This window comes from Pezoporus occidentalis, unplaced genomic scaffold (assembly GCF_034315485.1).
Source record: "Pezoporus occidentalis ecotype Australia unplaced genomic scaffold, CSIRO_AGI_Poc_V1 ctg63, whole genome shotgun sequence".
NCBI lineage: Eukaryota > Metazoa > Chordata > Aves > Psittaciformes > Psittacidae > Pezoporus > Pezoporus occidentalis.
The window spans coordinates 1,828,999-1,847,906 of NW_026915977.1; positions in this window are offsets into that span (position 1 = coordinate 1,828,999).

Sequence of the window (18,908 nt, forward strand, 5' to 3'; positions counted from 1 at the left end):
ACTCACCAGGTTAATAAAAGCTGCTTCCCCTTAGACCTGGTACTTCCTTTTACATTTGACCCTTTCATATGCATATAAAATTTCTGCCTATGGAAATGGGCATCAAAAGCTTCTTTGTTGCAATTTGGTTCTGCCTGGCAGTTTCAGAGCATATAGCTTATCACCGTAAGAACAATACTGACAAACAGCAGAATTTGCTATAACTGGGCTGGTCCCTCTTAAAGCAGAAACCTTTCTCTATCTTGTCCGGTTCCGGCAAGGCCAGATGTCTGAAATATCAAAATCAAATTGCTCCAAGAGCTGTTTGCCGTCTCTGTTCCAGTCAAATGACTGCATTGTTAACAAAACTTTCATGGAACTTCCCGCAATTTTTCCCAGACTGATATTCTTCATTTTTCTAGTTGCTTGTACAGTCTATTTATTTTGTTTCTCAGATGTTGTAAGAGAAAAGACACAGCTGTTGACTTGCCCTTCATGAGCTCTCTTCCTATTATATATGATATATTCTACCTTTTCAGTAATATGTTTTCCTGTATTTTTCCTCCAATATTTCTGGTCCTCCTTAATTTTTCACATAGTAGGAAAATATCACTAACTTTCCAAAAGAGTCACCTGGAGAGTGAAAATCACCATTTCTTTCCAATACTACTCATCCTACATATTTTTACAGGCACCAGTAAATTCACTGACTGTGAGATAAAAGATATTAGGTCACTAAAGAAAGCAAAGGACCCCTTGGAAACCCGCAGAAGTACCTGTCTTGCTTTACAGACCACCCAGGCAACCAGTGCTACTGATTTCAGATGACTGATTTCCTTCATGGTGTCCTTTGCTAAGATATTTAATCATGTCTGTATCTAGCTTAGGTTCCTAAAGTAATTACGCTACATCAGAGCTTGCGTTTATTTATACATTCACTGTCTTCAAAAGATATCATTTCAGGCCATATTCAATCAACTCCTTTACCTCTGCCTGTGGGTTCACTCAGTGAAAAATCAAAAGACTCATTTAACTTCAAGAAGATACATAAACACTTTAGATGTTTTTGGCTGGAAAACGAAAATGTTAAAGGCAAATCTTAGGCCACAGCCTAACTACAATACTACCTTGATTTCTTAGTTCATTATATAGTCTAGATTATTTATATTATTATTTTTAGATCTTCTTATTATAAAATTTAAAGCATATAGTTCAGTCACATTTATCAAATGGACATTATGAATCTGTAGCAATGCTTATTTTAAGATAAAGACATGTTTTGTTTTCTCTCATATGCATATACATCTTTACACCCTATACGATATGCCAATAAAAGAAAGATACGTCCAAGACGGACTGCCTTTTGCTTGCAGTGGTATATTGTTCCACATTACATTTTATCAGTGAAAAGCTCCATGTTTTTTATTCCATGCTTATAGAGGCAATTAAGTTTTTGCCTTTTTCCCTGTTAGTAAGTCATTTCCCTTTGGTTTTCTCTTTCCTTTCCTCTTTCCCTTTCCTGATTTAGACTGTGATTTTTCTAATTCTTGACCTTGACCACCTAAATTCTTAAGTATGTTGATGTGGAAATTCACCATTTTTTTCCTGCAAAATCCATTCGAGTTTTCTTGGCCCCATGCACAACATGGCAAATTCTGCATTGGCAAATGTACTCACAAAAGCCCCCTGCATGGAGAGCTGTTACTTTCTCTTTTTCTTAGTTTAAATTCTTTTTTCTCCCCACTTTTTCGTATAATCATTCTGCACGTGTACAACTCAAATGCTTTGTATGCAGAACATAGCGCACTGGCTCGTAGTCATGTACTACACCAGAAATACTTGGATTGAATCCCCATCTTGCTGCGTGCAATTTAGGGGTTTGCTAACAGGATCTCATTTCAAGGCTCTAATTAGAAATGGTCTGGAAAAATAGAATACTCCAGGGCTAATCGCGAGATAAGCTTGTTCTGCTGCCGATAATGTCGTAACTCACCTACTCCTTTGATGCTTGTATAATGCTAACCTGTCATGCTTTAATTACTTTTTATTTTTAATGTACTATAAAATTATATCCTTCTCAATATTTTATGCTTTTATTTATATTTTATGGCAGCAAATAATGCTTGTAAAGCATTACAGGAAGCAGATCTCTCTTCACCGGGTAGGGGAAGCGTGCAGCACATGCAGTAACAACCACAAAGTGTTTCAGAGAAAAGAGGTGTCAAGGCTGTGAAGCTCAAGTGGGCTTTTTTGGTAGCATCCATGACCTGATTCACCAGCAATTTTGCCTCTTGGTGGTGACGTCTCAGCCTATTTAAAACTAGCATAAAACTCATCATTCTTACACAACAAATCAGTGGAAAAGAAAAAGGATGTCCTTATTTGTTTCACCTTCCTCTCAGTGCTCATCTGTGTGTTTAATGCTCAGAAAAGGCAACTGGAAGTTTGTGCCTAGATATCGTCACAAAACTCAGTTCCAGCCACTGCTGCAATGATTATGACCTAAAACTGCACAGAATAGAATAGATGGGTCCAAACTAGAGTTATCAAGATCATTGATTCATTTATTTTTTTCATGAAATCAGTTTAGGTGATACACAGCTCTGAGTAGATGCCACTGTGTACTGTGTTTTCACAGCCCACTATACTACCAGGTCCTGATTCTCTCTGGGGCTTCAGGTTGTGACTGTAATAACTTTAATTGTGGGTTAGCCAGTGTTGACTTTAGATAACCATGTCTTTGAAAAGCCATAAAAGAGGAAAAGTAATAAATTGTATTTTACCTTTTTAGTTTATGCAATAATGTAAAGGTTGTAAACTGATACTTAGACACTTTCCCCATCAATCTTTTTTGGCACCAACACATAGAATCATAAAATCAACTAGGATGGAAAAGAACTTTAAGATCATAAAGTCCAATCATTACCCCAGGACTGCCACAACCAACACTAAACCACATCACTGAAGGCCTCATCTACATGGTTTTTGAATGCCTGGAAATGAATTGCTTCAGCAAATTTTAACTATGAGAGAAAAAAGTCTTGTCTGAAATGCATTTTTTCATTAAAAACCCAAACAGGATGAAATTTGAAATTATTTGTAAAAGAAATAGTACAGTGTTTAATACAACAATTTAGACACCCCTTTTAGAACTTACCATTTTCTAAATTATTGGAACTTAAAATCAGAGTCCAAACAATTTAAGACACTTCCAAAACCGATTTCAAAATCACTGTAAAAAGTTCTTCTTCTCATTGACTCTGATGAAAGGTTCTCTGAAACCAAATCAGGACAAGGGATTATTTTTATCATCTCATTTATCCCAGAGATTGAATATAGTGTGTTTCTATTTGCAAAACTCCAACCATAAACTAATGCAATGTTTGCTTCACACCTCATCATCCCAGCAAACACCTGCTAACCACAGTGCGAAACCCTAAGCAGCACATGGTTTAGTCCTGAGGCCCCTTTTAATGGTGTGCCATATTCTGGATAAATTACTTCCATGCATCTGTATCTGGAATTAAAAGCATCTGTCCTACAGCATTATAGGAACTTATTTAAAACACACTAAATTCACACATGGTGAGGCACTGGAATGGGTTGCCCAGGGAAGTTGTGAATGCTCCATCCCTGGCAGTGTTCAAGGCCAGGTTGGACAGAGCCTTGGGTGAGGTGTTTTAGTGTGAGGTGTCCCTGTCCATGGCAGGGGGCTTGGAACTAGATGACCTCAAGGTCCTTTCCAACCCAAACTATTCTATGATTCTATGATTCTAAAAAAAAACATTAATTTGGGGTAAAATGGCATCAGACAATGGCAAGAATAAATATTGAATCCATTTACATGTCCAGGATACTCTAAATCAGGATTTAGCTTTAACTTGGATAAATATCGTGCAAAGAGTAGGGAAAAGTTTATGCTTAAACGCAGTTGAATGGCTGCAGGAGTTGGCAAAACTGATGAGCTAAATCCTGCGAGTTACATGAGGACACTGAATTCACCACTGTAAGAGCTCAGCTAACTTTAGGAACAGAGTTGTTGCCGTTAGCAACGGACCAGTCATTTATAGAGGGAGCGATGTTTATCACTCAGCGTTGCTCTGAATTTTTAGTGCTTTGCTCAGAGTTAAAAAAGCATAGAAAGGATGCTGTGTTTATTTTGTATTAGCTCTGCTCCTGCGCTGGTTGGGAGCTAATTTACTATCTAGTGCAAAGTGAAGTTTGCACAGAGCCACACACCTGTATTTGCTATTGGATGTACTTACTTTGTTGCTGTTTTATTTCAGAGCTTGGGGAGGGGTGGGTATAGAGGGAGTTTACTTTGATTCTGCACTGCCTTGCACAGGTTTTTATACTTTTCTCCTTGTAAAGATCCAGAAAGCCATTTCTCAATCTCTCATATACAGCTATGGACAAATTTATGTGAAGAATATATGTATATATTTAATATATAAATTTTAACTGATTTTGACAATGTATACTTTTCTTCCTGCTTTTGATATTACTGCTTGTATTATGATGTTTGCTCTAGTTCCCTCAGCAAGGCTCTCTTCTGTCAGTAGACCCTCTATATCTTTCTTCTCCTGTTTTTAGTGTTTGAAGGATTTTGACTTTTTCATCCTTGGCACTGACTTTCTGTGTTTGCTAAAACAACTGAAATATTCTCCTACCTCTCCTGCTTTTATATTCTCCCCTTATATCATCAAAATCATCTTGACCATTAGGAGAGTACTCTGGGTGTTATTATCCCCTTATCATCTCCACATATAATTTTCTATGATTTTCAACCAGTTTATTAACAGCCCCTATATTGATTATTGCAACATTTTCCCTCACCTGTTATTTGACATCATAGATCTGTCCACTAAGGCAAATATACATGAGAACAACCAGAATGATCCTGAAATACAACTCTGAAATATAACCAGAATTTGCTTTCTTTACCTTAGTAAAGCGTAACCTTTCTGCAAAACCTGGTTTACAAAACCACACACTGTAAAAAATATATGGAAATAAGCTAAACAACAGTGCTGGCACAGAAATTAATAAGCTCACCATGACTGCACTCATTTTGAAACACAAACCTCTTTAGTCACTGAAGCGATGAGTTTCAGGGAAATTCCCAAAGCAGAAGTATTAGATCTTAAAATGTAAATATTTTAAAAGGAAACTTCATGTACTTATTAACAAGACAATGTGATAATATTAGATGTGAGTAGAAACAGACGCACAGGAAGTTTGTTTCAGGACATTCATTACACAAGGATTTCTCTTCAGTAACGTCTGTAGGATAATCTCTTGCTTGAGGACTAAATCGAACGCAGATCTCTTGTACATTGTTCCCTTGTCATTTGCTTGTCTGTCTTACAACTCAGTGCTGTAAAATAAGTCAAGTGCATAGCTGCTGATACACGAAAATTTAAGCACATAATTCTTCACATAACAGAAGGTGCAGATCCTTGGTCCAGTGTCCAGAGTAAGTGGAGAATTGTATTAACACTGGAATCTTTAGGGAAATATAAATGACACTGTTAATGCAGAGATGTAATTAAGACCTGAACACGGGTAAATTCTGTTTTATTTGAGATGTTATAAAACATCACTCTTGGCTATTTTGTCTGGAGAGAGCTCCAGTTACTGAGGCACAGCGCACACAAAAAAAAACACCAAAAATTACTCCAATTTTTTTATAAGTAGATGATGGAGACAGAGAACAGGAAAAGCACACAGGAGAAATAAATACCATGGAAGGTTAACAGATGAGAAGTTTAATTGTCATAGCCATGCAACAGAACTAATGATCTTAACATTGTAACTGAAAAGGAGCTGCATATTAAACTAACAAGGTGGATGTCTGTAATGCATCAAAGAACTTGTGAAGGCCTTCATCAGATTTACAGGGTACTGGATAGGAAAGATGCGTGTGGCATTAAGTAGGAAAGGACAAACAACTGGAAAATACTCAAATCTATATAAAAAGGTATGAACAGTACAGATATGGATATTAGAGCCTGGAATCTGTGAGCATGCTGGTTATATAGCAGAGTAATTAAGCACTTAAAAACTCTGTAAGAAGACGAAAACCATTATACGTTGCATAAGGGAATGCTGTAATACATATTAAAAAGTCATGGTTTCAACTATTTAGCTTCAAGCTGGTAGACAATTTTTCCCATTCTGTTCTGTTTGATCAGTGATGCACAATGGCTACCTCTCTAATAAAAAATTAAACATCTTTGGGACTGTTCTGTGGTTATTCAGAGCAACAGGCAAGGTACGATACATGTCTGTGCTAGTGAACTCTTTTGACTCCATATCAAAGTAGCTGCATCCCAACTGCCTGTTGAAAGTGATCTCTGTCCCTTCCTAATGTCCATACTTTTCTGGAAATCATTTGGAAGAATACTCTGTGATATTTGACAGTTTAACAATACAAACAGTCCAGTTCTTGTGAATAGATGAGCAAATAAATCCTGCAGTGTTAGTAGAGAGCTGGGATACTTAAAAGAACTCATAGTCCCAAAAGTGTCAATAAAACAAGGAGACACCAGCAGTGCAAGGTCCTTCCATAAAATGCTTGGAGTCAGGACAATAGTTACCACTGTTTTGCGGAGGATAAAGGACAGCCCCATCACTCCACATGGTCAGATACAAAAGACAGAAGAAGTTTTGGGAGAGACAGAGGTGAGGAGAAGGCTGATGCAGTCTGAGCCATATGGTTCCCTCAGGGATGTGGATAGACATACCATGATTGTGATCAGACAGTCTGAGCATGTGCAGTTAACTTGATGCTTCCTGACCACATGAATCTTCTGGATGTGGAAAGATTGACTCTGGCATGCCTCATTATTTTAATAAGAGTGTATCATCCTTCCCAGTCACTGGGATAAGAATCAGGGACCACTTGAATAAGAAGACTAGGATAAAATCCATTATTTGTAGGTATACTTTTCAACTAGAGCCCTTTTTCAAACTGGTATTTCTTACAATGTTGGGCATGACGGCCACATCTTAATGCATGGTGATAACCAAATCAAGACATATACTAGTTACATTTAGAGCTGAAAGGCTAGCACTCTGAACTCAGTACTGGTCCATCAAATTCAAATCCAAAGAAAAAAATTCAAATCCAAAAAAAAAAAAAGATTACTAAGAATTATGATGGAATAAGTATATAAAGGCATAACTTCTCTTCCTCCTGGGAAGAGAAACACCTCTGGGTGGTTAGTTTACGGCCAAAACAATCAGACTTTCTTATCCCTGTGACATCTTTTTGCTGACAGCTTAACAGTTACTTGCTTTTCTAGGATGTCATTAATCTTTTGGCCTTAATAATACAGCCTGAAGTCTGTTCCTCAGAAAGGTACCTCTGCTTTTTGACTGATGGTTTGAAAATGCCAGTCTTTAAAAGATTAATGCAAAATCAAGCACACTTAAGGTTAAGTATTTAACTTATATTTAATAGAAGTCTCTCTAAATACATTTTCTCCATTAGCTTAAGTTAGGAACAAATCCAGTATGTCTATATTTAGTAAGTTCTTGATATAGGCTACTTAGACTCTCTATCAAAATTTCCACGTGTGTTCTGTATGTTTATAAATGAAAAGTACCCTGAATGTGTTAATCATGTACTTTCCCCCTCTGAAAGACACTGATGACACCAAGCCGTGTGGTTCGATTGATACCCATGAGGGAAGGAATGCCATCCAGACGGGACTCACGCTTCTAAGGTGGGCTGATGCCAACCTCATGAAGTTTAACCATGACAAGTGCAAGATCCTACACCTGGGTCGGAGCAATCCCAGGCACAGCTACAGGCTGGGCAGAGAAGAGATTCAGAGCAGCCCTGCAGAGAAGGACTTGGGGGTGTTGGTTGATGAGAAAATGAACATGACCCGGTTTCAGTGTGCGCTTGCAGCCCAGAAAGCAACCGTATCCTGGGCTGCATCAAAAGGAGCGTGACCAGCAGGTCGAAGGAGGTGATCCTGCCCCTCTACTCTGCTCTTGTGAGACCAGTTCTGGTGTCCTCAAGATAAAAAGGACATGGAACTGTTGGAACAAGTCCAGAGAAGGGCCATGAGGATGATCAGGGGACTGGAGTACCTCCCGTATGAAGACAGGCTGAGGAAGATGGGGCTGTTCAGGCAGGAGAAAAGAAGGCTGTGTGGAGACCTCATAGCAGCTTTCTAGTATTTGAAGGGGGGCTATAGGGATGCTGGGGAGGGACTCTTCATTAGGGACTGTAGTGACAGGACAAGGGGTAACGGGTTAAAACTGAAACAGGGGAAGTTCAGGTTAGATGTAAGGAGGAAGTTCTTTATTATTAGGGTGGTGAGGCACTGGAATGGGTTTCCCAAGGAAGCTGTGAAAGCTCCATCCCTGGTGGTGTTCAAAGACAGGTTGGACAGAGCCTTGGGTGATATGTTTTAGAGTGAGGTGTCCATGCCCATTGCAGGGGTGTTGGAACTGGATGATCTTAAAGTCCTTTCCAATCTAACTATTCTATGATTCTATTATTAACTTCTTATCATCAAGGATTTCTGATCAAAACCTGCCAGAAATGTTCTCAAATTAACAATGTTAAAAAGCAAAGACAAAAGAACAGGCTCACTTTTTTTTTTTTGGACTTCTTCAGGCTTATCAGCATGATGCAGCTGGGAAACAGGCAGACTTCTGACATGCAGATGAGCTTCACAATAGACAAAGTACTCATCTGGGGATAGTGGTGATCTGCCTCTTTTTCTGAAGTTGTTTCAGATGCTGTTCAGTCTCAGAACAAGTATAGACTGTAGCTTTAATGATTTAAGGTACAAAGTATTTTTCGTTGAATATTTAGTGCATGGTATATAGGTGGTCTACAGCTGATTGCCTGTTTTCTTTGACACCTTTGTACACCTAGTCTGAAAGATCCTGGATGAAAATGGAGAGAAAAAGTGAGGTCATGTGTTTTATTAGCTACATCTATACTAGCAAGTGAAACCTGTTCTCTGGCCTTAAAGGAAAGAAAGATTCATGGCATTCACATAGCTGAACACTCCCTCCAGAACAGGTTGCTTCAGCTACAGTGGCTACTTGAGAGCAGGTTTAATGTTGCTCACCAGACTGTGAGCACGTGCAGTTTGGGAGAGTGAGAAAGAGCCAAAACTATGCCAGAGAGAATATTAATAATTAAACAGTTTGTACAATGTGATAGTGTTTAAGACCATACACTGGGACAATTTAGGCATTAGTATAGATGTAGCCATTGTATATTCAAGAGATAGCACTTTCATCTCTTTGCCTATTATATTCATTTGCATAAGCACAGGAGCCTTTGACAAAATGATGGATGTGGAACTCAATTAATTAACTGAGGACTGTGTTTCTGAACATTAGCAGAACAACCTGAATTTAGAAGTATTGATCATCCAGTCAATAGGAATGCATACCTTCTGCAAATTTAGAATGAAGAATATAAGTCTCAGTATGGTGTCTAATATTGTTTAAAGATTAAACTATTTCATGTAAGTGTCTACATGTGAAATACTTGTCTGTCCTCCCACTAAAGTTGAAAGAGGTGTAATCAAGGGACTCTAAGGCTCTAGAGACAAATCCATCTGACTCAGATGTCTAAATTACATATAGCCATCCACATACAGACACATAAATGTATGTCTCGATCCACAGCCTGAATCCAACCCATGATGATAGAGTTGGATAGGGTACATGAATCAGGTTAGATATAAGGAACAAATTCTTCACTGTGAGGGTTTTGAGACACTGGAACAGGTTGCCCAAAGAACTGGTAAATGTTTTATCCCTGGCAGTGTTCAAGGCCAGGTTGGACAGAGCCTTGGGTGCCATGGTCTAGTGTGAGGTGTCCCTGTCCATGGCAGGGGGTTGGAAATGGATGATCTTAAGGTCTTTTCCAACCCTAACTATTCTATGATTCTACAGTCTTCCTGTGTATGACCTGACCAATACTAGAAGAGCAATTGGAAAGTCCAGATTTAAGTCAGGATTTTCTAACGTGTTTTCTTTTACTTCAAAAAAAATTTGTCCATAGAGCTGGAAATTTTTCCCAGTGTTTTCTGCCAAAGTTGCTGTGTAGTCTATAGCATACACATGCATCAGCTCTTATCACATTCACATAGAATGTATAAAGCTTTTTGTACATGTAGTAAAGTACATGTGTCCACATGCTTCTGTCTATGCCATCCCATGGGTCCTCAAGGCCCAAATTAGTTTCTTGCAAGTACGTTTTTGCTTTCTTTCAAGCAAAGTTTCTTGCCTTTTCTGAAATAGGTATCGAATGGTCCTTTTTCTACATATAGATGCATTGTCTGCTTAACAGAGGATATGTTGTAGCCACAGTTTGATAGTGCAACTCTATTCCTCTTAAAGGTATTTCTAATGGCAATGAACATTCCCAAAACACAGGAATTTATATGGCTTCTTCCCTCAGAGAATAAAAGTCCTTTGCTGTATCCTCTCTGCATCCTACAGGCTGAGGCAGGAAGATGGATGTGCTAGGTTCACAACAGCAAAAGTCAATGTCAAGGTTGTAAATGTAAATTTGTGTTTATTTACATTTTAAGGTTTTGACTAAGGAAATATAAAATTCAGAGCACAGAATTTGATAATACCTATATCTTAGATGTTGAACTGCCTTGGACTGACAACTGGTAGTGACAGAATGGGAATTACTAGATTTGTGTTTTGACACTTCTTCCACTAGATTTCACACATTTTCCAGATATTTATAAGCCTGACGGAGTCAGAATCTTAAAAATTTAACCTTGTATAAAAGGCATAAATATTGTGTGTGGGGCAAATAAAGAAGGAAAGACTAGATAGACTTTCTTCTGTTTTAAATTTCCATTAAAGAAGCTTTTCACAGGATTAACAAAGCCCTATTTCATATACAAAGTACTAATTGTGATTTGTTGCAACTAAGGTTGGTAATTTTGTTGCTCAAGAAATCAAAATAATCTTATTGATTAAAATGTGTTTTTTTAAAAATGAAGAGAGTAAATGCCATGTGTAACATTTTTCCTCAGCCACCTACAACAAAGATTTAAATACATGTGTTTTAATTGCCAACCTACTTACCAAATAGAGCAAGACAATGTAAGAGATAAAGGTTTGTAATTTTAGAAGATGCACAAAGTCAATTAACGCTTCCAGTCAGTATAATTGTTTGATTCGTTTCTATAAGGACCATTTCCATTGCCATTTGGTTTGAATTTCAGGTGTAGCCTGTTGTCTGACCACTTGCCTTTTGTTCTTTTATTCATTTTCATTCTTTTAATCTATAATTGAAGTTTTTCCCGTATGCAAGTACTGTGCATGTATGGAAAACCCGCCCAGCACAAGAGGAGATATTTCTATATTGGGAGATTTTCTTGCCACTAATGATTCAAAAGTTATTCTGTTCTGATGCAAAGTAAAGAACCTCAAACTTCCAAGAGGTGAGAATTTACTTAGAAATCATTCTAATATCTTTTTGGCAACAATCAGCTTCATCAGGAATAGCTACCCCTAAAGGTGAATGGTCACAGGGCATATCAGTATAACTCTATATTGGTAACATGGCCTAGAACAGCAAGCAAGCTAGCTTTAAAACTGGGAGAAGAATATTTATGTGGGTCTTTGCAGAAAAATTTTATCCCTTTTCAGTCCTGCACTGCCGTGTGGATCCATTAGACAATCCGGAACCAAATCAGACCTCTCTGCATTATATGCCTGTCCCAACTGGTGGTAGAGTAACCTTGCTCTTGCTACTAATCCTTGGCTTTTACATCACTTTGTGCTCAGGCCAGTCTTCTCAGTGTGGTTCAGGATTACCATTCTATCTTGACAGTATGGTTTGGATCCTCCTCCATGTGAGAGCAGAGATCTGAACTCAACAGTCCACACAATTTTTTTTTTGGGGGGGGTTAGCAGTAGGGGAGGTGTGAGATACAATATAAAAAAGTTTGAGTAACTTTTCCAGGATAAGGAACACAGCATGTTTTACATCCCAACCTGCTGATCATGGAAATTACATTACAACGCATCCAAAGTGAGTATTACAGAGCTCACCAGGAGCTTAATTTTTTAGCTGTAGAATAAGACTCTACAGTGTATTTGATCCCACTGCATCATTTGTAATAAAAACTTAATTAAAACCAGTGGAAATTAACTTGGCAAAAATTATCCAACAATCCAAATGAAAACTTGATTCATATGTACATATGAATCAAGTACATGCTACGTTTTATCAGCATATACTAAGTAACATATGAACCTGATAGTATTCTTTTAACATGTGTTTTTCATTTTCATCTACGCTTTATGTGATGCAATCCCATGTCTGGATGCGAGAAGGAGGATTACTTGCATGCGGCACATGCCTATTTCTCTCCATCAGGTCTAAAAGAGGCTATGAGTATATTGTAACAAGGTCAGACTGTCAGACTCTTGAGTTCATATTCAAACTGTACACCAAGTGATCATCTCTGTCTTGCTTACCCAGTACCAAACACACCAAACTCGCAATTCAAAATCTAGGCATTAGCAATAGATTTAAAACTGATACACTGAAAAGAAAATCTAATTCTTCATAGGAAGTGTTTATTTCCTCACTTCAGAAATTTTCAGGGCTCTTTTATTATTCATTAGAACTAGCCAGGAAAGTAAAACAAAAACTAGTAATACACACTGGATACTACAGAAGTTTATACAAGCATTCCACCAATAGAGCTAATTGCAATTCTTCTTGCTTAGCACTGATTCTTTTTACCATTCTATCTATAAAGGCAATTATGTGAAGACTTTTGTTAATGCCCCAGACATCAGCTTTACCTGCATTATTTTAAGTAGCTTAGCTACTGCATAACACATACAGCCTGCATAGAGATGGAAAACACTAGGCAGATAGGTAAACATATGCATATGAGCAAATACTATTTTGGGACAGCTCCTAAAGCAAGCTGTACGCTTCCTAAAATAGAGACAGACAAAACTCTTTTCTGAAATTTATGCAATCTGTCAGAGAAAGATTAATTGATCTTGCAAGGTATCGTTTATACGCTATTAGCAGCGCATCGCAGCCTTTCACAGGTAAGTGAAATGTTAGCTGCACAGCTGAAGGAAAAGGCGTCCTGTTGTAAAATTTGTCCCATAGCTTTTAACTGGGGAAAGTTGAAAACATTCAGCCCATTAAGTCTCAGGCAATGAGAGCATTCAGCTGAAAAGGGGCATGTAATATATAAGAAGAGACGTGCTGATGTCAGAGTGCCCTCTTCCACCCATGATGTTGCTGCTGTGGATTCTCTGGGCTAGAAAGCAGCAGGTAGTAAGAACAGGAGATTCAGTTATTAGGTGCCTTTGTGGCATGTGAGAGGAACACATAATAGCTTACCTGTTGATGGAAAAGGTGGAATCAGACCTCTCAGGATAAGTTGTATAGACATGCAGTGTAGGAGCCAGTGTCTAAAGTCTGTGTTGGCATTGATAACAGATGTTGGCATCTGTTATACAGATGTGCAATGTAGGAGTTAGTGTCTGACATCTGTGTTGGCATCAATAGCAGAAAAGTAGACAAGGGCATCTCTGGGACCTATATCCAAGCTGCTACAACCTCTATGCTAGCATGCTCCACAATGCTGTCAAACATGAAACCTCAAAGGCAGGGAGAAATCCAGAGTCTCAATTTAGTGATGAGGCGGTGGTACAGTAAAGAATGTCTTAAATTGATTATGAATTGGGCAACATTTGGGGATCTGAAGAACTTGTACTGAAGGAAGAGTTGAGTTGTATTCAATCCAAATGGGCCCATGCAAGGCCATAGAAAAATACTTAACTAGGAACGGGGGAAAGCCAAAAGGCACACAAGGTGTCCCACAGGAAACAGTGCTGAAGCTAGTTTTGTTCAACTAAACAAGCTCCATGATCAAGAGAAATTTACAGAAAATGAAAAATTTACATCTGCAGACGTTTCTGATCTCCTTCTATTAACCAAAAGTCACACTCAGAGTTAGGAACTAAAAAAAAAGACCTCATAAAACTGAGAGAATAATGAAGTGGCATAAGTACTTTCATCTAGTTAGAAGTGATGCATCTACAGAGCAATAATGTAAACCATGTACACATGATGCCAAACTTTGAACTGAAGTTTTCTAAAAAAAACATTGTGTACATTGCAGCCAAAAAATTGATGAAGTGTGGTGTATTATCCAGAACACTATTAAGTACTAGGCAGAGGTATCATGTTTTCAGTGCTCAAAAAGGCACAATTTTATTTCGCTTTCCTGTTTTGAAATAGGTATTTAGAAGTTTAGAAACCTATTTTCCAGTAAAGTGTAAGTAAAGCAACCAGGATACTTCCACGTGCTTTATCTGGCTTGGCTGTTGCCTGTGTGAACAGATAAAGATGCAAAAAAAAGCATCTCAAAGAGTGAAGAGTAAAAGGGCATCCTGGTTTCTCTAATGAAAGCACTCCTCCTTAGTTTACAAGTTGTTCTTTGTCTTTTCTTAGTTTCTGCTTCCAGATTCCTCAAGGCATGACTATATAAGAAGAAAGTGAGTATATTCATCAACCCGCAGGACCAGTCTTCTTATTAAAAATTCTCCCAACATCATTTGTCTAAGAATGTTCTTAAATAATACAAGAGGTGGACAAAGAACTTTGGAAAAGATCAAGCAAACCTTTTGTGCCTCACTGGGAACTGAGACTGTATGGATTGATTCCAGAAGTGCTGAAAACTATCAGTTCAGTTTGCTGAAACAAAACATTACATGCTGGCTTCTAAATAATAAATGAATGGATAGAGCTGTAATGTGAGTTCTAAGGCTCATCTTAGAATTTCCTAGGTTGGATTCCAGTTCACACTTAAAAGACTAGTTAGTGTCAGTCTGCCTGGCACTGAAACGGAGCCTGATATTGGCAGCTCAAAATATAATATGCTGCAGAGAGCAATTCTCTGTTGGCAGGTGTTTGAAAGCCAAAGCATGAAATTATTTCCAACTCAAATTACAAGATTTAAGCATTGTTTCTAGAACTTATCCCTTTTATATATATATATACATATACATATATATATATTTTTTTATATATATATATCTCAAAAGAGCAGCAGGGAAAATACTTATCCCAAAAGCTGTGCTTGAGGTCCCTAGCTGTGTTATGAGTTGTAAAGTGTCTGACAGTTAAACACTGGTTTAAAAGCAGAACTTATAACTGAGTTAGGTACCTAAAGTGAAATACAGTTCAAAGTCTTGAATTTTGGCCTAACATTTCAAAGGAGATGTCTGTAACATGTTCAAAGGAACCCCTGCAGTGATAAGCAGAGAGAACCCAGCCAGGTCCTAACATGTAGCTTGCACCCAAGTAACAATATGAGTGCTTCTTGGTGCTCAGCCTCTACTAAGACATCCTGGACTTCAGAAATGGGTGCTCAGCCTCTACTAAGCCATCCTGGACCTCAGAAATGTTTTGTAAGCTGAACTAAAGCATGTTCTGCTGTAAGTAAATTGGTACATTTAACCTACAAAGGTAGGATTGAGCTCAGGTGTTTCATTCCTCCATGGCTTTCAGTTCTGCAGGTTCTGCCTCACTTTTGCTGAAGTGATTATTAACATTAGCTGTCCTATCCAGCCAGAAGCTGGAGAGAGCCTGTCTTTCCTAGAAAAGACATGCTATAAACTACAACTTATTGAATAATATACACTGCAAGAAGTGGATAACATCAAGTATGTCATTCCATGCAACACAGTGAACCAAAGTAGTTCCTTGACGATCACAGCTAGAAGTTCTTTCTTATCCATCCCTCTTCCCATTGCTCCTTCTCCCAGCAGGTAATGATACACATTGAACCCTCCTATGAACTGCCTTAAGCTACTAATTTAGCAGATATTACATCCAGAAAAAAAAAAAAATCTAGGTTGTTTTCTCACATTCTAGTGACCTAATGGGAAGATCCAGCAAGCACTTAAGGTGGAGTAAGGCAGGAGGAGATAAGGTTGGGAGGTCAGTAGTAAGTCATAGAGAAACAAAACTAAGGAAGATCAAGGGAATCAGAGACATCCCCTTCTGGTGGAAGCGCTACCTATCAGAAAGACAGAGCTACCAATGAAATTCCATCTTAGGACTTATACAGGCTCAGACTTGTATAGACTCAGGACTATCTGTAAGTTATATAAACCACAGTGACCCAAGACTTGATACGCTTCCATTTCAAACATTCATGCTTCAGATATGTTTCCTCATTGAAGCTACAGAAGTAGGTAGATGTCTATGTGTGAAGACAGAAAACCAGTTTGCCAGTGTATATCAGAGCTCCGCTACGGCACCACAGACGTTTGCTTAGTGTTGTCTTTGGATATCGTGTCAGTTAGCACACGCAACTCTGCATGAAACAGGCATCACTATATTAAAGGGCTGGAACTACATCTAGACACAGTGGGTAACATCAGAGGAATCTAAGTTGCTGCAATTTCCCTTCCTGCAGGTCCCGATAAAATAAAACTTATACCAACTTGTGCTCCCTTAGGCTACTCATGAAATAAAGATCTCTCCCTATCAGCCTCTATCAATCTGCCAACACTATTTTCATTGTATAGCACTGTTTCTTCTCAGATGTTCTGTTAGACTGAAATGTTTCTAGGTTGCATGAAGACTGACTGATGAGGTTTGTTAAATCAGGATGAGCTCTTAAACCACAAACAAAATCTCACACCAAACATGGAATCCTAAACCAAAGGCCTTGTACCCCATTAGGAGGAAGCATTTGCCAAAAGAGAGGTGTACAGTTTTTAGCTGAGATAGAATTAATCTTCTTCATAAATAGCTCTTACTGTGACTAAAAAAATAAGTTAATAAGTATCTTTGTTATTTTTAGGGTCCTGGCTGAAAATTCTGTGGTTTTCATTACCTAACCTCGTGTGCTCAAATCCATGAATCTGACGGGGACCCAATTTGTCTCTAACAGATTTGGCAGGGACTCCCACAGCAGCGCTCATAAAAAGTCAGACCCATTGCAGAGAGGTTTTTAAAAAGCCTTCTTTCTTGTGTCACTGGAAAAAGGACCACATTTTGTTCTTTTTTAATATAGTTTATGTCAATACATATAATCCCATAACACATCTGCCTTGGGAGAATTAACCTACACCAGAAGTCAGGCTGCACAAGTACCTGGAGTTTGGTGGTTAAACACTTGTAGCTGATGTGGAGGTAACACAGTTGAACTATGAATTCTCACATCACAGGTAGAGGTAACCAAGAAAATACCCAAAATAACTGGAAGCTGTGACTGGTAGGTACACTGCAGCCAGCTATGGGCCAGGGACATTCGCTTGTTGGAATTAACTCAATCAGTGCAGGGAAACTATATAGTCCACTTGCCATCTGGTCCTTAAAGGAAGTGGGCAGGAAAATCTCTTTTACAGGGACTGTTGCAGTTACCAAGCCACTCCAAAGTACAAATATTATGACAGACTGTGTCATCTAAGGTGTGACTTTATTATCAAAGTCTAAAGGTTAAGTCAAATTAGCTCTACACCTTTCACAAATGAGCTGAGTTGCAGTGAAGGGAGTTTTAATGAGATCTTACGGATCTCCATAGGAGAGTTTGGGTTATGGTGGTTCTTCGGTATTTTTTGCTGTCCATACTCATGTTAGGCTGAAAATTGTTTCTCAGTCTTTTTTTCCTTCCTATATAGCCCATGAGTCACCCTTTATTAAGCTCCTGTTAGGAAAAAATTGTTTTGCCTTTTCAGGGACTTCATTATATCTGCTAGAGACAGTCGATGTCCTCTATCTGTGATAGTATTCAAATAATGCTTAAACTCATTTATGCTGTTGGTAAATCAGGCTCTGTTACAAGGCCAGCCACTCTTTAGCTTCTTTCTTGTAATTGTATCTGACCAAGTTTCTGGAGAAGGCCATGAATCCTACCTGAATGGCACTGCTTCCCATCAATTTTCTAAACGTATTTCTAATGTAGGAAGCTCTATCAATACCTATATCCTAGAATCTCTATCTATACCTAGACTGAACATATTAAGAGACACTAAGGCCTTTGTATCAGGACTCAACATTCATGCTGAGCCACATCACCACTTCGCCCAAATGAGAAAACAAGGAAAATCCACTAAGGAAAAATATTAGTAACCAGTTAAGAAAAAATATATTTGTTGTGTATTTGATTTTATTATAGCTTTCTTGTTTTGACTGATTTGCTTTTATAATATTTATAGTCATTGACTGAAGAGTTTTATGCTCAGGTTTTTGATTGATTTGGGAGTGAGCAGAGATGACATGTAAAACATTAGCTCATAAACAGTTACAAGCAAAACAGGTGCAGCAGTAATAAAACCACAAATCACTAAAATGTTGGGTTTTTTTAAAACAAAACAATGAATCGTTATTGAATGCACTGTTTCGCTGAGATAAATTTTTAGCCCTTTAAAGCTTCTATTTTCTCTAAGATTTTGACAAATTGTGATTATTTCTTGCTATCTCCCATAGGATAGAAAGGAAGAACAGACATTATTAATAGATGGATTCTTAAAACACAGCCTGTGGGAAGACAAAAACAACAATGGAAAAAAAGATTCTAAATCTGAAAACTTTAATTTCAAGTTCCCGTGTAAGGCTTTCTCTACACTGATGGCATTTAAAACCTATTTGAATTTGAAACAACATTAACATTTTATTTTAAATTTAGGCAATAAAAGAAGACCAAAGTATCTGTTTCTCATCTGCTTTTCAGAGTGCCTCAAGTTAAGGCCTATATTGAAAGCAATATTTGATCTATAAAAGAACTTTTTGTTTTGTTTTAAACCACAGCATTGACATAGTTTTAAAATTGTAAAGCTAAGTGATAAATCTTAGAGCAGCCACATTTTTTTCCCCAGTGTTGTTCCATAGGTATTGCCTGCTGAATACTTGAAAGCATAAGATTTAT